Here is a 15,864-nt window from a genome sequence, read left to right as displayed (position 1 = left end):
TCCAACGACTCCCACTGAAACAACGGATCCTGCGGCCAATCAAATTCGAGGACCAAACCTATAAGTTTAAATATCAGATTATCCTTACAATTTAATGTGGTTCACAGCAAATTCCTCAATTACAGTGGAGACTGAAATATTTAAAGCAATGAAGATTCACAATGAATATTCATACTTGGCGTGGATAGGAGAAATAAAGAAAGTCATCCATCCACAGTGTCATCTATAATTCTGTGTAAGTTGCAGACTTGTGCCTGTGAAAAATAACTCAAAATCTCTTGCTTATATTTTTTCTCTATCTTATTTATTAGCCTTTATTTCAGTCCCGCAGTGAATCGAATTGAATGCGGAGGCCCTTCTTAAAAAGAAAAAGAAAAAAACACACACAAGTAACCTGTTATCACACACAAGAAAAGATTAACCAATTTAGGTTGTTCATCGAGACAGATGAAAAGCAAATCAAAACGTGTAAGTGTACCAGTCATTTCTCATTTTTGGAAAGTGTTATAGTCTAAAATTATAATGACCCATATCATTAATAGATATCAAATGAAGTTAAGAGCAGACACTCAAGTTGAGCCCTAGGGCACTTTACTAAATAGTTCAACACACAATGAATGTAGGCCAGTGCATTCAGAGTCAATGCTGTTGCATTTGGAGCAACCACAAGTCCCTCCTGTTGGCAAACAGCACCACAGATAGAGCTCGCCTTATTACATGGCCAAAGCTTAATAATGGAGAGTGCTGTCTCTGAACTAGAAACACCCTGCTTTTGGCAAGCAGTCTATGTTCCTCTTTCCTTCTCTGGGGTTGGTCTATTGCATTTGCTGATCTCTGGAGTCCTCGACAAGCACGCTTTTAAAATTATTATTGAGCATAAAGTCTGCACAAACACAACTCCGCAAAAAATGAAACTAGAAAACTCTTGAATGGAGGTCTGTAAGTATTTACAATATGTTGATAGCTAATGTCCATTTGTTGATATTTTGCATGGAGAGGAAATAGTTATTCCTGAAGTTATATCCTGGTGGTCCGTTCAAATTCTAGTATTAATATGACCTGAATTTGAGCTGCAGATCTTCTCACTAATCAAGTATACTCTGTAGGAATTAGGGATGCACGATATATCAGCCTCAATACTGCTATCGGCTGATATATGTTCATTTTTGATGTTATCGTTATCGGCCCGATAAGAAAATTTGGCCAATATATATAAAAGCCGACAAATAATGGATTATTTCCTTCAGCTGAGACACTTCGGATGCAAACTGTTCGCCACGATGGTTTTGAATTGCTTGAAATATGATTGGAATCACTTCAAAAAAGAAAAATACAGTTAAGTGCAACATGCAGCGAAAGTCTTGTCACGTTGGCTACATAAAATTATAATGAGAACATTATAATTGTGTTCTTGGGACATGGCTTTTAATGGTGAGACTTTAGTTTTTTTAACCTGGCTCTCAAAAATTATATAAAATTTTGGATTTAGATTTATCGGCTTTCAAATATAAAGGATTATCGGTTATCAGCATCAGTCAAAATTTTCATATCGGTGCATCCCTAGTAGGAATGCAGCATGTAAATATATAAATGGACATAATACACCTGCCATGTTCACATAGGCTTTTGTCCTATATCTTGTGCTGACAGCAACCGTGAAAGTGATTTACTTGGGTGTTGTTAAACCACTAAATTTAGCCACAAGAAGCAACCTTTATGGTATTTTTTTAGGGGAATCGAAATGCCAATTCTTGAATTGAGGTTGCAAACAGGATACAGAATCACAATTCGAATTTAAATGTTAAATGTTCATTAGAAAAGCTAAATTTTTCCAAAAAAAAACTTTAAATGTTGACTTGACAAAACAGTTTAAAAGTTTTGAAAAAAAAAGTTAACAAAGGCCATACAAAGATCGACAGATGGTTGGATGGATAGATAATGAAATGCCTATAGAAATGTGTATTAAGTTAGTGCAATTCTGTAAATTCATCTTCCTCTCATTCCATTTCAAATTCTCATGAACTGAACTGGTACCTATGGAGCTTACACTTGTTTTTTTTCAACGTTGCCAGTCTGACAGTTCCTTGGTTCCCGTGGCCTCATTGGATAGCAGAGATGTTGTCCGACTATTGTTCGGCTACTATATCATGAATACTTAGCATTCGGACATTCTATTCACTTGGTATACTGCCTTTTACATACCTTGTAGCAATGAAGTACATTTATCAGTGGCAGAGAGAGTCTGCCAATCTGAGACATAGACATGTTTCCTAAGACACAGTCGTGATGAAGCAACACTGCAGAAATTCCTGGGGGGAAACAGAGTGATGAGGGGTCAAGAGGTCACATATCAGTGTCTGAGCCAAAAGCTCTGTTTTTATTCATAGCGAAACAGGCTTTGACTTCAGTTCAGGCAAACGCAGAGGCCAATGGTACAGTGTGCTGAGGAAACATTAATGTTGCTCTCAGCAAAGTGAGGCTGGTTTGGTAACAAGTACTGCAAACATGCACATACACACACAGAGAGAGAAATATGCACACACATTTAAAGCACACAAATGTCTACACACACTGACAGGCGTGCATTTTTAAAGGTCATGCACCTGCACACTTTTGAAGTGGCAGGTAAGTTTTTCCTAAATAAAATATAGTCTAAGTGCAGATCTTTGTAAAAGTACTTTGTGAGAGCTACAAGTAACAGAAAGGAGTCTGAAAGCTTTTGTCAGTAGACTTGAAAAATTTATACAGGCACAGAAAACACAGTGTTCGAGAGAAAACAGCCTGAGTAGTTTCTGGTATCGGGGTTAAATCTCAGGATCAGCTTCAGTTGCTCTGATATCTGTCTGCTCATTTGGCCATTTATGACAGTGTTTGTCCACCAGAGCGTGGAGTTTTTGATTTTGGTGTTTCCAGTGTTTTCCAGGGTTTTTCAATGGCACATCAAGAGATGGCGAATTTACTGTAATTGTAGCAATATTTATTTTCAAAATAATATATTAATTATATGGAACTTGAGGTGTCTTAAAATGTTTATGCTATGATGAGTAATTTATTTCTCATTGGAAAAGATTTAAAATGTTTCACTATGAATTACCAATGGACAAGGTTATCATACACGATATACGGTTTGAAAGGTCACCATAGAAATTTATATTTATTTTCTATTTTATTTTAACAAATGAACCTTCATTATATGAAACATAATGGAAGAAATATATAAAAAAATGCCTGAATTCAGTGCTTTTCAAACTTTTCATCAAGTACCATCTGATCAAATCAGACACTGCTAATGTAAAATTTGTAAATTACAATTTTTTATATAAAAAAATAATAAAAAAATACATGTGTGTATATATATATATATATATATATATATATATATATATATATAATTAATATTCTGTTATATGAAAACAATGTGGTGAAATAATTAAAACATGATAGTGTTAATTGTTTTGACTAAAGCAAGCTCACAATTTTATTTATTCTGTTATATGTTATATGAAAACAATGTGGTGAAATAATTTAAACGTGATAGTGTGTTAATTGTTTTGACTGTAGCGAACTCACAATTTACAGAAAAATAAATGTATTTTGACATATCTATGGATAAACATGCATAATTACTGTAAATTAATGCTAATTATTTTTGTTTTGTTGTAAATTCACATGTTTTATGGAGACTTTCCATAGACATAATGATTTTTATACTGTACAAACTGTATATTGTATCTCCTAACCATACCACTAAATCACAGACAACTTTCTTCATTTTTTACATTTTCAAAAAACATCATGTATGATTTATAAGCTGTTTTTCTCATTTGGACCAAAAAATTTATTACTATATTGTGGGGACATTTTAGGGAATACCTGGAACACCTAGCACACACTAGGTCAGTCTCTCTCTCTCTCTCTCTCTCTCTCTCTCTCTCTCTCTCTCTCTCTCACACACACTCACACACACACACACACACACACACACACACACACACACACACACACACACACACACACACACACACACACACACACACACACACACATATTCTTATATACATTACAGCTAATGTTGCTTCTGGCTGATTTACTTGATTTGACCTTTTTATCAGTCCAGCAGATCTGCCAGGCCTTTATTTTCCCTTCTGTTTATCTTATATGAATTATTTGTTAGAGTGACTCTGGGCTTGTTTAAAGTGCCAGGTTTTATAGCTAAGGCCACTGGCACAGCTGCTCTGTCTGTAATCTTCCACTTGTACAAGCAGAGAGTAACAGGCGTCCTCAGTTCACAGTGCTCCCAAATCACAGAGCCCCCAAATCAATAGAAGTGCTCTTCCCCTCGTCCCTGTTTTGAGCTTTAAGGAAAGTGACGTTATCCCTGTTTGCGTTGAAACCTGTAGTAAAGGGACCTGCTTTGTGGTCTTTATTGACTTGTGTGTGAAATGGCAGCTGAACTTGTTTTGCAGCTTTGACTCAACCTGATGCTTTCAAACCTATCAAAAAAGCTCTCTTTGCTTTAGTTGGTGCTCTGTGGCTGTAACAAGATAAAATGAAATGTGATCATTTTATAAACCCCATTTGCCTCCATCATTCATCTCTCCAGCCATACTCCTGTCCCAGCAAACAGACTCACGTACACAAATACACACAGTAGGATCCATCCAAGAGGCAGTTCTGAGTTTGGCATAGATTAACATAGACGTTTCCCCTTCCACACCCACAGTGCTGAATCAGAAATACTCTTTATGGGAATGTAATTAGTTGTTCTCTAGAGAGGACATCTCGTTTTACAATAACTATTTTTTTATAAGAGAAACAACTCTACATATGGCTCTTCAACACCTGAATAATTTTACATATTGAAGTTATATACAGTAGGAAAAGGTTATTTTAATAGATCTTGGGGAAAATGTGTCAAAGTATTGTATTTGAAAATCAAAAATTAGATTTTATATTTAATTTGTCCCCAAACAATGTTCTAAAGTACATACATATATCACCAGAGAATTTACTTATTTTTCCCCCTGAAAGTAATGAAATGTCTGCCACATCTCTGATTATGTGTTACATTTAATCCTTAAACGCATACCTCGGGTCTTTAGTGACCCGGGACATAATTTACTAACTTCCGCCTCATTAATTTGTGTTTAAAGTTAGACATCAACTTCCTAAGTATTCCTCAATTTATTTGTCATACACAATCTAACAAGAAATTTATTTTTTTGCAAAAAGTGTATAGGGTCACTAGCGACCCGAGGTATGTAATAGAGTAAGTATATTTTTAGGCGCAACAATTATCTCTGATGACTCAGTAATTGTCAAGGTGGAAATGTCTGAATGATGATTACCGCAGTCATGAAACAAAAGAATACAGTATCATCAGCAAAACTTGAAATGGCTCAGTGATTTACTTTATGAGCAAACACTGTATTCAATCAAATATTAGTGTCACTATCACTTGATGGTGGATCTGGTGAGGAAGCTGTCAGCGATTAAAACATTGATTTTGAAAATGTTGAAAAGGATAGTTTTGAGAGCATTGTTAATCCATGTATTTAAGGGTTAATAACATTCTGTGAAATGGCAGTTTCAACTTTTTCCTGAATAAAATGCCCAACTCTATCTAATTTTGCATCTAGCATGTATCCTAAATACACACAATTAAATAATATTTTCACAAATTTTGCATAGACAAAATTACAATTCTACTCAAAGTTATATTTTACTTTTCTCAAGTGTCTCATATATTATATCAACCACGATTGTACCTGACACTGTTGTCTCTTTGGCAACCAGTCACACTAACTTTACACACCAAAAAAATGTTAGGAGCAAAATTTAGCGGTGTGGTGGAAATGACTCCACAACTGTGTGAGAAATTCCCTATTTTACAGAAGACCTTTTAAAAACCCTGATGCTGTCAGCAGTTAATGCGTGAATTCTCACTGTCATCTAAGAATAGGTTGGGGAAATTATCTGGTGAAACACAAACTAGTAAACTCTAAAGTGTGTTTTGTAAGAACTTCTAGATTTAGCTGGTTCCTGTTTAAGATGTTTCAGGTCTGTTACATTTTCCCACCTTTCCCATGAACTGCAAATGAGATCAACTGAAAAAGAGCGGTTAAGTGTCAAACGAAGCAGGAATTACTAATTAAGGGTGCAAAGGAATGATCAATAGTCTCTGTCATTATCCAATCAGGTGTCTTCGATAATGACAGTCAATGACAGTATATCTGTGCCTTTGTGTGTGTGGTCCACATTTTAGTTTAGTTCTTTGGCCCGTTACTCTTTTTGGTTATTATACAATTTTGTGCATGCATAAAAATATAGGCATCCACATTTTTTACTTGGTTTGGGAATGACATCTTTATGATTTAGCACAGCATTGACCTCTCAGTAGTTGCTTGTTGAGAAATTTCCCTTCCCAAATTTGGACTATGGTTGAGCGCATATGCAGGATTCAAGAGAAAGTATCTCTCTTGGAATTAACAGTGAAACAGTGATGGTTGGGCTCATTTTGAAAAACCAAAACATAAAAGACTGCCCTGACCTCTCTCACAAGCATGAAAATGCAGTAAAATAAAGCCAGGAAGGCTGTAAATGAAGTTGTAATAGTTGTCCATTTAATTAAACATGAGCGCATAGAGTCACATAAATGTACGGGAAGCTGAACTTTATCAGCGTCAGCTTACAGAGACTTATTTCATTACGTGACACCCTTTTGTGACATTAAAATATCCAACAATAGCATAAGATCCTCACTTATGTGGAAAATCGCTTTACTCTTCATAAATTAGAGTAGAAAGTCCTTCCATCTTGAAATAAAGCTTCTTGCCATGCTCATTGATGCATTTTGCTGTCTCAATGTAATTCAGATCTATTTGTCAAGGACTTGAAGGGATAGTTCACCTAAAAAAAAAAAAAAATCAAATTTTTGTCATTACTTGTTCATCCTCATGTTGTTCCAAACCTGTATGACTTTTTTCTTCTTGTGGAACTTAAATGATGTCTCAGTGTTTTTAATTTTTTTAATTTTTTTATGTCAGTGGCCACCAAAACTGTTTGGTTACCAGCATTTTCTAAATATATCTGTGTTCCAAGACAGTCAAACGTGTGAAATGACATGAGGGTGATTACAGTCATGAAAATAAATAAATAAATAAATAATCTTAAGTGCGTGTGTGTGCGCGCTAAACCACAAATATACCATTGACATAAATGAATATGTAATATGTTAAACATATTACACTCTTTTAATTACTGAGGGCTAATTTAAGTTGGGATGTCTGTTGATATTTAGCACATTGAATTCCATGAAACAAGTATTAAAAAAGTGTTACAGTGTGTTAAACATTGTTAAACATATTGATTAACTTTGGATGTGTTAAATTGTCTTTGACAGCATTAGTTTTTGTTTGAACAGGCTGTATCTGGGAGTCTTGGCACTTATTTCCATTAGACAAGCTGCTTTTATTCCTGGTAATGTCAGAAATGGCATCAGTCCTCATCCCTTTCAATCACTTTGGCTTCCCTCTGTCATTGTATTTTCCTTCTTCCGTGACCTCAATGCCACCCCTGACCTTCTGACAATTTACAGCATAATTTTCACCTGTTAACCTCATTAAGAGGCTTTAAAATTAGCTGTAAATATTAAGTTGAAGAGCTTTTATGGGCCAGTCTGTTTGATCTGCACTTGGGGAGCAGCTAGGGTACAGTATTCACAATCAAATATTGATGCTTCTCCTCCCACAACCATCAAGATTTGCTGTGTTTTGCAACACTGTTGTCTTCGTTCTTCCACTTTGTTTGAGAGAGAATGTGAGAGTGCATGAGTACATGAAGTAGGTGTAAAGCCCGTTTGCGCTGCTTGTCATACAGGGCCTGTGGAATTAGGAGGACTGTGTATGCGGCACAGGACCTTTGTGAGGTTGTAACAGTTTGTTTTAGCACTGGCTGCACATGTTTATTGACTCATGCAGTGCTGAACTCGGCTTAGTAATATTGATAACACTATAATAACTCAATGACCCTGAAAATGAGAATGACAGAGATAAAGTTTATTCACAGTGTTTCCTGCGCTTGATTTTGTTTTATGCTTATAAATCTGATCTGTTGGATACATATGATTGTAGTTTTTAAATAGATGTGACACTAGGAGTGGGGGAATCATTATTTTGAAGTACTTATTATTTTTTACTGTTAGTATTGCATCAGGTATCATAAACCAACAATAAACAATACTTTTAAAATAGGTTTATGTTAATTTCTACATATATACACTATTGTTAAAAAGTTTACAGTCAGTACGTTGTTGTTGTTGTTGTTGTTGTTGTTGTTTCTTGTTTTTAAAAAAAAGAAAAAGACATTAATACTTTTCAGCAAGGATGCATTAAATTGATCAAAAGTGACAGTAAATACATGTTGCAAAACATTTCTCTTCCAAATTAAATTATTTAGAACTTTATAATCATTAAAGAATCCTGGTGATAAAAGTATAATTGTTTCCACAAAAATGTTAAGCAGCAACTCTTTTCAACATTGAAAATAATAAGAAATGTTTCTTGACCACCAAATCAGCATATTAGAATGATTTCTGAAGAATGATGTGACACTGAAGACTATAGTTATGGCTGCAAAAAATTCAGCTTTGCCATAACAGATATAAACTATTTTAAAATACATAGAAAAGTAAAAAAAAAAAAAAAAAAACTTTTTAAAATTATAATAATATTTCACAATTTTGCTGTATTTACTTGGTATATTTGAACAAATAGAATATTTATAAATTTGCATTAACCTAGATTAATAAATGCTGTAAAATTGTATAAAACAACAACAACAAAACATTGTAAACAAAAAAATATGTTAGGTCCTGATACTGTAACTAATGCATTAACTAATATTAACAAATTGAAACTTAATGAAAAATGTTAACATGCTATTTCACCTGACAATATTAGATACATGTTTTTACACCAGAAATCAATATTTTAGTTAAAACCTTCACAATAATGTTTTTGGGAAAACAAAAAAAGGAGATTCACTCAGAGGTCCCTGTGGGTTCCAATCCCAAGTTAGCACTTTGCTAAAGGGATCTGAAGTGAAGAGTAGTCTCAGTCACAAAATCTTTCTCTGTTTCCATCTTTGACATTTTGTTTGTTTACAAATTTTTGTCGGAGAGGAAGACATTAGGCCTGAAGGAGCCATCTCAAGTCATATGAGCCCCATACCCCTGCATTATTGAAGTCTTCCACACAGTTTAGCACAAGTTGAGTGCTTCCTCAGCTGCTGTTGTCCATGTATCATTCCACACGGGCGCTCTGGGTTCACAGCTACACAAGCACACTCCGAAAGAGAGAACACACCTGACGTTAGGCTCATGGTCAATGCTGTTTTGGACCCCATTGACTTCCATTGTATAGAAAAACAGCTCTTCAAAATGTCATCTTTTGTGTTTTTATCATATAGGTTTGGAACCATTTGTCTTTATGTGAGTCTTATGCTCACATCAAAAATACAGTTGAATCGGTAATTTAAAATACTTTTTCTGTTTTCTATTTTAATATATGTGATCCTGGACCACAAAACCAGTCACATGGGTTATTTTTTTTAAATTGAGATGTATCCATAATCTGAAAGCTGAATACATAAGCTTTCCATTGATGTATGGTTTGTTAGGATAGGACAATATTTGGCCGAGATACAATTATTTAAAAATCTGGAATCTGAGGGTGCAAAAAAATCGAAACATTGAGAAAATCGCCTTTAAAGTTGTTCATTTATGTTCGTGATTTTGCTCCATTCACTCACAAAAATTAATGTTTTATATATTTACAGGAGGAAATTTACAAACTTCATGGAACATGATCTTTACTTAATATCCTAATGGTTTTTGGCATAAAAGAAAAATCGATCGTTTTGACCCATACAATGTATTGTTGGCTTTTGCAAACAAATATACCCGTGCGACATGTGACTGGTTTTGTGATCCAGGGTCACATATTTCAAAATGTAATTTATTCCTGTGAAAGCAAAGCCGAATTTTCAACCGCTATTATTCCAGTCTTCAGTGTCACATGATCCTTCAGAAATCATTCTAATGTGCTGATTTGTATTTTTATTTTATTTATTATTATCAATTGTGGAAACAGTTGTGCTGGTTAATATTATTGTGGAAACATACTTTTTTTTCAAGATTATTTAATGGATAGAAAGTTCAACAGAACAGCATTTATTTGAAATAAAAATCTTTTGTAACGTTATAAATGACTTTACTGTCACTTTTTATCAATTTAATGTGTCCTTGCAGATTAAAAGTATTAATTTCTTTCATAAAAAAATAAAATAAAAATCACTCTGATCCCAAACTTATAAACACAGTGTACATCATTGTGTGTTTACTGTATTTCAGTTGATTTTCAGGTGTATGAACGTAATATTTTTGATTCAACATTCTCAAGCCATGAAGAAGAATCCAAGGTTGGATGAGGCATTAACTTTGGCTTCATTGAAATGAAACCTGTTCAGAAAGTAACACTGACCTTTAAATTACAGCATATCAGTCAGGAAGATGTTCAACATTTTATTGGTCTTTTTTATTGGTCTCTTGTTTCTAATTGTGCTTTACTACTGAGTTAAGGCTCATGGGCTGTAAAGGATCGGAAATCTATTATTTCCTACAGAGAGCTTCTTTTTTTTTTTACCTCAGAGAACAATGTACCACGGTGCTCACAGTATTGTGAATAATTACCTCACGTCTGCATTGGACATCATTGAGAGTCCTTACATCAAGGCTGAGCGATATTCTTTTCAGCAGCATTAGTCTCTGGTGAGCGTCCACTCTGTTCTAGTCCCTATATTGTGTTTATAGAGCGAGTTACATCACTAGCACTCTGTAACAACAATTAAAGTGCTGACACTTCGGCCCACTCCAAGCTCTCCATTCAATTAAATCCTTTTCCTTCACTGTCTCTTCTTTATCTCTTGCTCATAAACCTTCAAGTCAAGACTCTTCATTTACCAGGCGGCATGAACTGACGGACTGGATCTGAGACTGTAAAATCATGACTTGTCATTTGTCACTGCTCTGTTTCTTGCTGCGTTTCCTGCCGCCTCTGTGAGAAAAGCTTCTCTTGACGGCTTCACACTGCTCGTGCTGTCCACTATGCTCAGGGTCCAAATACTTGTCTGTGTGGGTGCTGCGGCCCCTCGAGGTCAGGCGGAAGGCATGTTACCTGCCAAAGAGAACATTGGTTCTTTTGAACATTGACGTAAATGTTTTAATGTTATTTATTGTAAATGCTGGTCTCGAGCAATACATTGGCCCTTTGGAAGGTATCATATGACTCGATAATCTATGTCACATGCTAGATTGCTTAATCTATGTCACATGCTAGATTGCTTAATCTATGTCACATGCTCTGCACAATTGCGGCACTTCAAAATTTAAACAAAACGCACCGTTTTGTGTCTGTTCCTTTAAATGCAAATGAGCTGCTGCTCCCGGCACAGAGGGCGGAGCTTCAACAGCTTGCACTCACACAGACATGCACTGAAAATTTCAAAAACTTTTAGCCTTTTATGTTCAAACCGGATTCAGACAATGATGGAGAGACTCAAGAAGAGGTGACAACTTGTAGAATGCAACAGGACGTTTCTGAATGGTTAGTTGATGAATTTATGTAGCTTATGTGTAGTTATCTTCTAGTCATTGATTACCATATTCTGTCTTGATAATCTATAAATCGTGTTCCCGGGGGCGGGGTTTATGTAAATTTTAGGGTTAGTGATGTCACTAACCCAGGAGGAATGGTGTGTAGTCCCTACCAGCCCTTTGTTGTCCTTAAAAAACTGTTTATGATCAAACAGCAACATTACACACTAACTAAAGTTAGAAAAGTGAAATCATAATCAACCACCCCTTTCATAAACAAGAAGTCAAAACAAAATACTTCTGAAAGGTCCTGTGGCGTGACATGCTATAATGTTTAATGCTAAACTTTAAAACAAGTTTATTTATTTATTTATTCATTCACTCCAAAAGACCATTTAAAATGAACTAGCACATGTAAAATTATGATTTAAAAAAAGCATAATAAAATTGCTAAACAGAAAGTTTGGACTGGACGTATCAAAGGACTTGTCCCTTTTTGCTGTAAACATACAATAGGTTTTAGTTCTTTCACAGCCCTAAACCATGATTTGTTACTTATTTCTCGGTTGCAGGGGAGGGACATTCTCATCCTAGAGAGCATTTGATTGGACAAAAATGTGTGTAGTGCATGATGAGTCATCAGTATGTTTGATCTGCTTTACCATATAATAAATGCTGTCCATTTAAATTTGTTTTATTTATTTATTTATTTTTATTTATTTATTTTAGGTTTATTTAAACTTTTAGAAGTACACTAGCATACAGATTACCTAACAAATCTGTGAAATTTAGGTTAAAAACAAAAGTCAGCTGTGGTTGCCATGCTGAACTTCATCGTAAAAAAAATCGGTAGGAACATTTTAGGTTTTACAGATTGAACACATTACACTAAAAATAATTCAATAAACATTAATTTAACAACATTATAAATTGTAAGAAAAAAAAAAACTTAAGAATAATTTGAATCATAAACCATCAAATGTGAATTGTCACACTGGAATCTGAATGTCCATTAGGGTTTTTCACTGTGAATTATAAGATTACTTGTTCTTCTTCACTTCTAAAAACTTTAAATTTGACTGCATTTTACTATAAAATTTGATATATTACAGTTTTTCATGGTATGTGGTAAGGGAATTTACCGCTAACTAATTATAATGCTTTAATATTAAAACTGCTTTAAATGAAGCGGTTACAAGTCACGACACTTAAGATAATACACTTTCCCTTTAAACATTCATGTACAGTCAAACAAAAGATTATTCAGACACCATATATTATTATTATTTTTACTAGTTGGAACTTGGTGCAGGACACTTTAGTTCATTTATGTAAGTTAGGATAGCAAGGTGTCTGAATAAATTTTGGTTTGACTGTACAATTTCCACAAAAATCTTGATAAAAAATAATTTATGGACACGTTATGCATAAGTTAACCATGTTTAAATGTACTGTAGCATTCTCTGCTCTGCAGACAGCATGCTATTCCAAACGTACAGAAGGTCATAGAAGAACAGTCGTCGCCTGTCTTTCATTCTTTCATTCATTCCCAATTTCCTCTTATCTCTCCTGTAAATAGAAAGGAGGAGGTGTGCGGCTGCTTAAAGCTATTGTCAGCTTAGTTGCCACTCTGAGACATAATCCTGTTGTCCGTCTCCTGCTAAGGAAGACAATACATATTTCACATTCCTGCTTTTGCCAAAAATGGCAAAATATATATTTTTTGAGTGATAACGTTGTTTAGATAAATAATAATCAAATTCACTAATTTGTCAACCCCGCCACATGACAGATATATTGATAGAAAGAGGAAATAAAAAAAAATGAATGAATAATATTCCTCTCATACGGTTGAGTCATTTGCATTCTATCCATAACCATCATATTTAGACAGAGCATTTCTTTAATGTATTCATAGAGCAACATTAGTAATTTAGATTGTTAGAGAGTAAAAGACATTGTTATTTAAAAAACAACAACATAATTTGGTGTTATTATTGAAAATTGTTATTTGATACTCAGATATGAGCATCATTAGTGTCTGATTACAAAGCTGTTAAGAAACATTTCCTGCTCATTATTCCAGTATTCCTCATAAAACATCACAGACAGAAGAGACACGATCAATAATCAATATCTGACAGGTGACAAGATGAGGAGTTATGGCTTTAATTTCGCACACATAATAAAACAGAAAGTTGTCCATACGGACAGTGAAAGAATAGTCTTCTTTAGTCTTCTGCTGCAGTATGATAGATTTGTGCGAGGAACATATTGAAATTTCCTGTGACGAACAAACTAAAGTTGTTATTCACTGAAAATATTGCTGCCTTCTTCCTCTAAAGCATCAACTGCACTGTTACCACCAGTATGCAAGCCAAGAAGTTCTTATGTTCATCTTATACGGAAGTTTCAGTGAACAACAGCTTATATTTCGGTCTGCTCCTTACATAAAGCTACATTCCTTACAACCTTACATTCATGGCTTCTGAAGACTTGGAACAGAGTGCATGAGTCATAATGAACTATTTTTATGGTGCATTTCTACCTTTTTTTCGGGAACTTGACAGCTCCTGTTCCGATTCGCTTTCATTTCATGACAAAAAAAAAAGAAGCTTTGTGTCCTTTGAAACAATATGAGGGTGAGTGGACAATGATAGAATTGTCATTTTTGCCTGAACATTTCCTTTAATTAACTGGAGTCATGGAGTTTTAAACCGTTTGCACCTTTTTTGTGTTGAACGTTCCCTCTAAGACTGAACAGGCTGCAGCCAGCAAGATGAAGGAGATTGAAGGAGACAAGAAAAAAACGCAGTGGGATACAGAGATAGGGATAAAAGTGTAGGAGGGGGCCAGTGGGAATGCAGTGCCCAACTGCCTGTGGCAGTCATTGACCTTAAGGTCAACATGGTAGCAGGTTCAGAGTTTTGACAGAAGCAGCCAACTGTGGAGAAAGGAGCGTGCCCGCTGGCACTCCATGTAGCCAGTCACTGTGCGTTAGTCTAATAAACTGCATACTATCGCTCGTGTGTCTGTTTTACACACATCCGACCAATCGCGTAGCCCGGTTGTTGGTCAGAGATGCTGAAGCCGTCATTGGGACCTGCTCTTTTACATTACAATGTTTGCCCTCTGAGTAACACTGCTAAACAGCTCACTCTCAAAAGCTCTGTCACCAAACATTAGCAAGGACTCAACCTCCTCCTCCCGCAGAGAAGTGAGAGCACTGATTGGCCATCGCGAAATCTGATGACTTAGTGAGAAACGTGTTTGACCTGGACATGACCTCTCTGACTAGGTATCAAGAGTGTGCATCCATACGTCAGCAATAGCCAGGAGTATTTGAAACATGAATCGGCAAGAAATCAGTTATTCAATCATTTTTGTCTTGTTTTCCAGTAAAATTATCTAAAGGTCCATACATTTCCTAGAGAAGAAAATATTTCTGAGAATATCTCTTTTTTTATCCTGTTAGTATTAAATTAATCCTTTGGCAATTTTTTTTTAGCATTGTTTTCCAGTAAAAAATATTTATTTTTATTTTTATCCTTGTTTAATATTATTATTATTATTATTATTATTTAGCTCTTTGGCTCTTTTATTAGCATAAACCTGTTTTACAATAAAATGTATGTAGTGTTGTTTCAAGCCTACAACATTCCATATAACTTTAGAGAAGTTGCAGAAGTTGGCTGAAGAATATCCAGGCTGCTCTTTTCCAAAGGATGAAAGTGATAGCATAAACTTTGGCAATTTTCTTAGCATAAACCTTGCCTTGTTTTACAGTAAAATTATGTATATAAATGTATATAGTAAACACATTTTCTGGAGAATAAAATATTTTCATTTTATTTCTTGTTTTTAGCATAAACCATTCAGATTTTTTAAATGTTCTGTTATTACTTTAAAGGGGTGATGAACTGAGAAATCAAATTTTCTTTGAGCTTTTGACATATAAGAGGTCATCATAAAATAAGAATATCCTGTAAGTTACTGAAAACTTCCTTGTTAGTCCAATAAAAGCTTTTATTGACACCAGGCACAGCAAACAACAGGTTTTTCAAAGTGGGGTTCTATGACGTCAAAGGGTGTCAAACACCGCCTCCGCAGAAGATCAACGCCTACTTCAACACTGCCTGTTTAGCCCCGCCCACCGATTCGCATTACATGAAACTCATTATAATATGCAAAACTGTTATCCAATCATAGCA

General features: G+C 34.9%; 1 protein-coding gene and 1 long non-coding RNA gene across 4 annotated transcripts in view; one reads left to right on the top strand and one right to left on the bottom strand.

Moving 5' to 3' along the window:
- lpp (LIM domain containing preferred translocation partner in lipoma) overlaps nt 1-15,864 on the top strand; it is a 192,281-nt gene that overhangs the window by 91,302 nt on the left and 85,115 nt on the right. The window lies entirely within an intron of this gene.
- On the bottom strand, nt 1,978-11,388 carry LOC309514094. Its single transcript, XR_014211602.1, has 3 exons — nt 9,962-11,388; nt 4,065-9,547; nt 1,978-3,928 (listed from the first exon to the last, which is right to left on the bottom strand). It is a non-coding gene; the product is annotated as an uncharacterized lncRNA (long non-coding RNA).

This window comes from Leuciscus leuciscus, assembly GCF_965113295.1.
Source record: "Leuciscus leuciscus genome assembly, chromosome: 14".
NCBI classification, from domain to species: domain Eukaryota; kingdom Metazoa; phylum Chordata; class Actinopteri; order Cypriniformes; family Leuciscidae; genus Leuciscus; species Leuciscus leuciscus.
This window is presented reverse-complemented; position numbering and strand designations above follow the sequence as displayed.